The 6,555-nt window shown below is 41.1% G+C and overlaps 1 long non-coding RNA gene across 1 annotated transcript; it reads right to left on the bottom strand.

Annotated features, from left to right (window-relative positions):
- Nucleotides 1–483: 483 nt before the first annotated feature.
- On the bottom strand, nt 484–1,868 carry LOC115825950 (uncharacterized). The gene is made up of 3 exons (XR_004025794.1): nt 1,822–1,868; nt 1,489–1,553; nt 484–930 (listed from the first exon to the last, which is right to left on the bottom strand). It is a non-coding gene; the product is annotated as an uncharacterized LOC115825950 (long non-coding RNA).
- Nucleotides 1,869–6,555: the final 4,687 nt, after the last annotated feature.

Below are 6,555 nucleotides of genomic sequence, written 5' to 3'. Positions count from 1 at the left end.
ACGACTTAATTAATAGATTTATGTTTCTGCAAGTCCAACTCCAAGTTTGAGTCAAACTCTTTTCTGCTCCGTCAGGGACATGTTTGTGTTTGTTACTTTGCTCCTTGGCTTTGATGGGATTTATTTGGGTTAGTGCTGGCAGTCCGGTCCACCCTGTTATTCAGGTGCTCTGCAGACTGTTCTCAGATCAGCATTAAGTCTTTAATAATCCCTTTGGTCTCTCTTTTCATGGAGCTACAATTTCCATTTACCCTCAAATATTGGCAGAACTGCAAGACAGGTTTGAAATGACAATGGGTGTGCGACTGTAGCTCTGAAAACCATGTCATGACTATCTGTGTATATTTAGTTAAAATATTACTACAAAAAACATTATCATCTGCCTCCTTCATTCACTCAGTACAGAACAGGTTCATTAATATGGTAATATTTAGTCTGCTCACCGACCAAAGCACACAAATTAAACACACAACACACAGCATGGTCTGTTACATGGATTTTTCTGTTTTTATTTTGTTTTTTACATTTTTTTGATGGAAATGTTGCGTTCTGCCTTCTGTCTGAGGCTGTAGGTTTTCTCAGTTGAACCTCAGACCAACCGAACCAAGCAACGCAGACAACCAGAGCTCCCCACAGAAAAAAAGGGGCACTGGAGAATACTCATAAGTCACTTGTTTAAATTTCAGGCTTTGAGAGAGAGATACGAGTATAAAGTTAGGGTTTTTTTTCTTGGTTTGCGTCAGGAGGTCTCGTGCGTTGGTTTGCTGTTATGCTGGTTCGTTGCTTTTTTGTTGCGTTGAGTTCAGTGAAGCATTGCATCACTGGCTCTCTGCACACCTGGGCACGCCCGCACCTGAACGGAGAGCCCAAGTCAACAGGCCTCTGAGCAGGGCGGGGCCCAGATGACCTGCCCTTGGCAGCAGGATTCCCCTACACAGACAAAAAAAAAACCCATTGATTATAAACACGTCCACCTGAGTATCATTTCATCAGATCATTTAACCTGAGAGAGCTTTGTCCTCAGCCCTGAGAAAAACAGAAAGGCAGATGTCACTTGTGAATCGCTCATGTCCTATCTCGTCTTATGAATAAACATAAGGTTGAACTGAATGTCGTACTAACCTGTTGGACTTTAGTCTACACACACACACACACAAACACACACACGAGTCTGTGTCAAATGTTTCTAGTCTGTGACACAGGTTCTCATTCTGACTTAGGTTTTCATTCTCCTGTAAGTTTCTATTCTTTGGTATCAGTTTCTAATGAGCAGCGGGCGGTTGGATAGAGAGATAGCTGACTGGCATTGTGAAATCAACTTCCTGTTTTCCATTTGTCAGAGAAACAGAAACTCAAGCCAGAGACGGAAGTAACATGGTCAGTGATCTGTACTGCTGTATACCTCACTCAACACACACACACACACACACACACACACACACACACACACACACACAGAAACAGAAACAGCTGATCCAAAACACTTACAAGAGTCTAGCAAGCAGAAAGAACGAGAGACATGATGTCCTCACAGGGAGAGTGTCATCACAGCCCTGAGGAAGGGAACCAATCAGATTACACATTGACAACATGACAGCCAGTAAAACCAATGCAAACACACTGCTGGGTCATGAAAGGCTGCGTTAACCCATGCTATGTTTTGATAAATCTGTAATGTTACAGGACAATATCTTTATATCTTACCGAGTCAGTGAAACTGAATCTTGTACTGTACTATAGGTTTGAATCTTTTTGAATATAAGATTAACATGGTCACATGTGCAAAACGACAATGACAAATAATGTGTGGTTCACTCTTACCCCAAAGGATCCTTTAACAGATATGTCTGCAGGATAAAGAGGTCGGATCTAGAGCGTTTCACTTGATTTAAGCCTATCTCCGACTCCGCCCCCTCCGACCCCGCCCCCTCATACTCCACCCCCACCCCCCTCACACACACACTCATCCGGCCTCAGTCACGATCACAAATCAGCGGGTGAAAATGGTTAGAAATTTGTAGACATGTGTATGAGAGAATATGTCATTTCATCCCTTAACGAGTTTAAATATTTGAAAATATATATGTAGTCAACATATATGGAAATATGGACATTATTTTTCCCTCCTCCAGATCAAGCTCAAAAACACACCGGTGAGCTGTAGTCTATGTGCAGGTGTGAGAACTTTATCCACATCAAAGAACAGTCATTCTAATCCTCTGAAGCACCTGGTCAAACTACAAGCTTCTACAAAGCTTAACGCAAAAGACCCCAGTGCTAGCGCCACCGACCAGGAGCGGCTCCATCCAAACAGCCATGGCTTGATTTGCAGGGTATGCATGAATGCGTGGCTTGATTTGCAGGGTATGCATGAATGCGTGGCTTGATTTGCAGGGTATGCATGAATGCGTGGCTTGATTTGCAGGGTATGCATGAATAAGAGAAATGAACTGAACTGAAGCAAACATTTAGAAGTCGCGCAAACGTTACTGTCCCTAGTAACTAATTACTTTTATATGCAGTAATTGGCAAAGAAATTCAGTTACTTTTGAAAGAACTAGTAACTGTAACTAATTACTAATTTTCAATAACTTGCACAACACTGCTGACCATGTGACTTTCGTCTCTGGCTTGAGTTTCTATTTCTCTGACAAATGGAAAACAGGAAGTTGATTTCACAATGCCAGTCAGCTATCTCTCTACCCAACCGCCCACTGCTCATTAGAAACTGATACCAAAGAATAGAAACTTACAGGAGAATGAAAACCTAAGTCAGAATGAGAACCTGTGTCACAGACTAGAAACATTTGACACAGACTGAGAAGGTATTGGTTAGCTCCAAGGAAGTGCAGTGTTTGGATAAATCAAAACAGAGAAATATTTAGATCAATAGATAAAGAAAAACAGATCCAAAGGCACTTAAGAACAAAAGACACTACTAGTCTAGTCTGCAAATCTACAGATTTAGAAAGCCAGTTCTTTCATAAATAAATCTGCTATTATTGATATGAGGGTCTGTGACCTGTGACATGTGAGAAATTGCCTGATTTCCATAGAAATGGAGCTTTTAATGAGTGTATCAAAATAATACCGTCTGTGGAGGGGACACTAAAGGAGAGTTAGTGCTTTGGCCTCTGGTCCTGTCTGTTTGTGTTAGTCATATGTGTGGTCTTGTCTGTTTGTCTTAGTCATATATGTGGTCTTGTCTGTTTTTATCAGTCATATATGTGGTCCTGTCTGTTTGTGTTAGTCATATGTGTGGTCTTGTCTGTTTTTATCAGTCAAATATGTGGTCTTGTCTGTTTGTGTTAGTCATATGTGTGGTCTTGTCTGTTTTTATCAGTCATATATGTGGTCCTGTCTGTTTGTGTTAGTCATTTGTGTGGTCTTGTCTGTTTGTGTTAGTCAAATATGTGGTCTTGTCTGTTTGTGTTAGTCATATGTGTGGTCTTGTCTGTTTGTGTTAGTCATATGTGTGGTCTTGTCTGTTTTTATCAGTCATATATGTGGTCTTGTCTGTTTGTGTTAGTCAAATATGTGGTCTTGTCTGTTTTTATCAGTCATATATGTGGTCCTGTCTGTTTGTGTTAGTCATATATGTGGCTATGTCTGTTTATATCAGTCATATGTGTGGTCCTGTCTGTTTTTATCAGTCATATAGGTGGTCCTGTCTGTTTGTGTTAGTCATATGTATGACTGATATAAACAGACAGGACCACACATATGACTGATATAAACAGACAGGACCAAACATTCTTTATCTGTTGAAGAGTTACACGGCCCTCACATCAGTTACACAGCCCTGACATCTCTCAGTGAGGGTGTATACTGCTAAACTACATGTCTCCTCCAACACATACGCCATAAACACAGACTGCTTCATATGCCAACTAGCTTCATGTTTCAAAAAACAACCCAAACCAAATTCATTAAAGGTTTTGCTGTTTTTATTGTGTTTTTCAGGTGAAACAGTATTCTGTGATTCATTCTGTGATTTATTAAAAACAGGGGTTGTACGTTTCCAGCAGGTCATCCCCAAAACCCGCCAACCAAGCAACAGACAACCAGAAGCCAACCAAGAGGGAAAAGGTATATGGGGAAATGTTGGCTTTTGAGAGTTTTTTGTTTTGGTTGCTTCTAGAGTCTGGCGCTTCATTGGCAGGTCAGTGAAGACCTGGCGCTGTCCACTTCGGTTCCGCTGGACCCCGGCCTGAGAACCACCGGTGTGTCCGCGCCCGCCGTGTGACGGGCGCAGAACCTCGCTGTGCCCACAGGACCGTGGCAGCAGACCCGAGTGCCCGAATCCCTTGGCAGTTCGGAACAGCTCCCTCTGCTTGGCATCTCTGTGGAAGAGGAGCACCAGTTATGACTCCCTGGACCAACTGGTTAAACTGGTCACATCATTGACATAATCACTCATACCTAAGTGCAAGCTGCTCAGATTATGACTTATTACAAAAAATGACTGACTGAAAAATGAATGAAATGTAAATCATGATTAAATACTTCACTAAATGAAATGTAAATCATGATTAAATACTTCACTAAATGAAACGTCAATCATGATTAAATACTTCACTAAATGACACAGCTGTGTCAATGATAGTTTATCTGTCATCTGTGCGTTTCGGATAACAATAGCAGTAGCCTGGAAACTGCAGGAGTCCTGTGAGGATTCTCTGAGGAAACAGGCAGGTCGCTATGGGTAATACATGTTTACTCCTCTTGCTCCTGCGCTAACAATGACCAGAACAAAGAAAACACTCACGGTAGAGATGCAGGCAGAAGGAGGGGGCCACTATCTCCATCTTTACAGACGGAAAGTCACGGCGGCTTTGTGAAAAACAAACAAACAAACAAACAAAAAAAAACACATACCATACATTAGACTTACATCACACATTCCTTCAGCAACAGTTCTACACACTGACATACCACCAAAATGAGAAGTGAAAATATTACACAAGTTCACCAAAACCTCTGGATCCGTTTTTTTTAAAAACAGTATATGCACAGCACTCTGCTTTCATATGAGCGTTAACTGATCGACGATTCTAGACAAATATCGCTAAAAATTGGTTTTAGTTTTTATTTCTTTGATTTTTCTTTTAAAAGTGATAGGGAGTTCAAAGGACCTGTGATACAATTGCTTCTCCACAGGCAATAAGTACAAACCACTCAGTAAAGCCATGACGGCAGTTATGTAAATGTAAAGTTGTGTAAATAGCGGCGGAATCATTAATGGCTATCAGTTCTTACCCCATCGATCGAGCAGTAACCTTGGCGACAAAAACATGAAGAGCTCTGTTGGAATCCTGTCAAAAGGAAACAAATTAAGTCGATGCAATTTTTATTCTGACAAATATTACTGAGAACACCGTATTCGTTTATAAAGAAGAATAAGACGAGACAAAACATACCTCAATAAAAGACGGATTCCAACGGAGTCCACCGTGTCTTAGGTTACTGACGGATGACAGAGCGATCGAAAGGACTGAACGCTCGCTTTGGTCTCCGTTAAAAGCGTTAAAAATCTCCGCCCTTCTCCTTTACCAACCCACCCTCTTAAGTTTCGATTTCCCTAAGTTTCAGTTATCCACTCTGAGTGCCTGCCATCCCATCAGTGACCACACGAGGGCACAGGCGAGCAAAACTGCAGCAGACTCTGAACATGGTGTGGATACTTAACTGCATCGGAAAAACAAGACTTTGAAGTTCTCATGCATGGAATTCTTTTGGTGTAAAGAGGACATGACAATTTAATGTACATTTCAATCACAGATATCACACAGTTGTTTTAGAACATTTTTAATGACTGAATGGTTTCTGAGGGCTACGTACTGGCATCCACCACTGTAACATAATATTGGCGCAAATTACATCTTACTGCTGTGCCTCTTATCCAGCAGAAACAGACGTACATGTTTAATTGTAGTTTAAAGTTAAGATTTAGACCACAACTGACACACAAATTTGATTAAATCAGCTAACTAATATGGATTTACTTTTATCTCAAAGGTTACATGTTACATTCCTGCAGGCAAGCTTGAGTCCATCAGCTTCTGCCCCCTGGTGGCGTAAGACTGTACTGCCTCGATTTAAACTCCTCAGTGCTTTCCTGGCCCGTCTGCCTCAGCTATACGATTTAGATTTATCTTTCACACAAGCACTTCCTGCTCACACACACACACACACACACACACACACAAAGAAAAAAGTGAGGTCATTTCAACAAAGCATAACATTACCCTCTCTAAACATTTCATTCTCAGCTGGAGTAAGATGAGAAGATAATGTCACTATAGTGTGAAATATTTATTTCATTAAAGGAACATGTGTTTTTAAGACCTTTTCTCTCTGAAACTCTTCCCCTCCTATCAGACACTGTCAGGGCAGAGTGGATTCAAAGCAAACTCTGGTCAATAACAAAAAAATGCTTAAACTCGTGTGTTACTGTTCCCATATATTACATTTAATAGTGACAAAGAACTACAGCAAAGTTCCAGCAAAGTGGGCACGGGTTTTTCCAGAGCCATGTAGAGAGAGAGAGTCGCG

Source organism: Chanos chanos, chromosome 13 (genome assembly GCF_902362185.1).
Source record: "Chanos chanos chromosome 13, fChaCha1.1, whole genome shotgun sequence".
In the NCBI taxonomy this organism is placed as follows: Eukaryota; Metazoa; Chordata; class Actinopteri; order Gonorynchiformes; family Chanidae; genus Chanos; species Chanos chanos.
Note: the sequence above shows the minus strand (reverse complement) of the source record. Positions and strands in the feature narration are given on the sequence as shown.